Source organism: Bison bison, unplaced genomic scaffold, assembly GCF_000754665.1.
Source record: "Bison bison bison isolate TAMUID 2011002044 unplaced genomic scaffold, Bison_UMD1.0 scf7180017864204, whole genome shotgun sequence".
NCBI classification, from domain to species: domain Eukaryota; kingdom Metazoa; phylum Chordata; class Mammalia; order Artiodactyla; family Bovidae; genus Bison; species Bison bison.
In genome coordinates, this window is record NW_011494776.1 from 320016 (window position 1) to 322664 (window position 2649).

Below are 2649 nucleotides of genomic sequence, written 5' to 3' on the forward strand. Positions count from 1 at the left end.
CAGACCACCTGACCGGCCTCTTGAGAAACCTATATGCAGGTCAGGAAGCAACAGTTAGAACTGGACATGGAACAACAGACTGGTTCCAAATAGGAAAAGGAGTACGTCAAGGCTGTATATTGTCACCCTCCTTATTTAACTTAAATGCAGAATACATCATGAGAAACTCTGGGCTGGAAGAAGCACAAGCTGGAATCAAGATTGCCAGGAGAAATATCAATAACCTCAGATATGCAGATGACACCACCCTTATGGCAGAAAGTGAAGAGGAACTCAAAAGCCTCTTGATGAAAGTGAAAGTGGAGAGTGAAAAAGTTGGCTTAAAGCTCAACATTCAGAAAATGAAGATCATGGCATCTGTCCCATCACTTCGTGGGAAATAGATGGGGAAACAGTGGAAACAGTGTCAGACTTTATTTTTTTGGGCTCCAAAATCACTGCAGATGGTGACTGCAGCCATGAAATTAAAAGACGCTTACTCCTTGGAAGAAAATGACCAACCTAGATAGCATATTGAAAAGCAGAGACATTACTTTGCCAACAAAGGTCCGTCTAGTCAAGGCTATGGTTTTTCCAGTGGTCATGTATGGATGTGAGAGTTGGACTGTGAAGAAGGCTGAGCACTGAAGAATTGATGCTTTTGAACTGTGGTGTTGGAGAGGACTCTTGCGAGTCCCTTGGACTGCAAGGAGATCCAACCAGTCCATTCTGAAGGAGATCAGCCCTGGGAATTCTTTGGAAGGAATGATGCTAAAGCTGAAACTCCAGTACTTTGGCCACCTCATGCGAGGAGTTGACTCATTGGAAAAGACTCTAATGCTGGGAGGGATTGGGGGCAGGAGGAGAAGGGGACGACAGAGGAGGAGATGGCTGGATGGCATTACTGACACGATGGACGTGTCTGAATAAACTCCGGGAGTTGGTGATAGACAGGGAGGCCTGGCGTGCTGCAATTCATGGGGTCGCAGAGTCAGACACGACTGAGCGACTGAACTGAACTGAACTGATTTGACTTTTGATCTGGGTCAGGAAGATCACCTGGAGAAGGGCATGGTAATTCACTCCAGTATTTTTTTCTTTTTTTAGTTTTTTAAAAAATTACTTACTTTTAAATTTAAGGATAATTGCCTTACAGAATTTTGTTGTTTTCTGTCAAACATCAACATGATTCAGTAATAGGTATACATATGTCCCCAGGTAATGTACATATGTTCTTGCCTGGAGAATCCCATGGACAGAGGAGCCTGGCAGACTCTAGCCCATAGGGTCGCAGAGTCAGACACGAAGGAAGTGAACTTAGCACTTCACCTCATTTGACTTTTAGTGTGAGTTAATAACTTTTTATATGTGTACTGGTCAGTTATATTTCTTTTGCTGTCAATTGCCTGTTTATGCCTTACTTAATTTTTATTTAAATGGGCAGCCTTAAAATATTTTTTGTAAGAATTTTAAAAATAGAACTATTTTAACCTGTTATTTCTTTCTCTTTCAAGTCTTTATTGAATTCGCTACAATATTGCTTCTGTTTTATGCTTTGGTTTTTTGGCCTAGAAGTATCTTAGCTCCCCAACCAGGGATTGAACCCACAGCCTCTGTGTTGGGAGGACAAGTCTTAAGCCTGGACCACCAGGGAGATCCCTGTAAGAATTTTTTTAATTGTAAGCCTATTAACAACTAGTTAATGTTACAGATATTCCCCAAGTTTGTCTATTTGTTTTTTTCTGACATAGAAAAAAACTTTCCAATTAATGTTACTTAAATGTTATCATTCATTTTCTTTATGGTCTTCTGTCTTTGGTGCATTGACTGGGAAGAATACTTCCCTACTCCAGGATAATTTGAAAATGTGTCTATAGAACCTCATAATTTTTTGTTCGTTTTAAAAAATCTTATTGTGAATTAGATATGTAACATCCACACTATTTATTTTCCTATGAATGTTTACCTTATAGAAAAAGGTAAAAAGAAGTAAAAAATGAAGTCATAGTCTTACCAACTCCTTTAAGAGAACTTTGCCAACAAGCAAAACTTTACCATTCTATTACATAAGTGTGGGTGAAAGCCTCTTGTGTACTTTTGCTGATTACAATCCTAGTCCTTGGCAGTATTAACCCCAGCATAAAGAATTTATCATTCCCATATATCTCTTTGTACTTTTATAATGTATGTGTTCCTATGCCATATCCTATGGCTTCATTTAAAAAAAAATTATTTATTTAGCTCCATCATGTCTCAGCTGCAGCATGTGAATCTAGTTCCCTGACCAGGGATCACACCTGGGCCCCCTTCATTGGGAGCTCGGAATCATAGCCACTGGGCCCCCAGGGAAGTCCCTATGGCTTTATGTTTAACATTCTGCTGCTGCTGCTGCTAAGTCGCTTCAGTCGTGTCTGACTCTGTGGGACCCCATAGACGGCAGCCCAACAGGCTCCCCCATCCCTGGGATTCTCCAGGCAAGAACACAGGAGTGGGTTGCCATTTCCTTCTCCAATGCATGAAAGTGAAAAGTGAAGGTGAAGTTGCTCAATCATGTCCGACTCTTAGCGACCCCATGGACTGCAGCCTACCAGGCTCCTCATCCATGGGATTTTCCAGGCAAGAGTACTGGAGTGGGGTGCCATTGCCTTCTCTGGTTCACATTCAGTCATC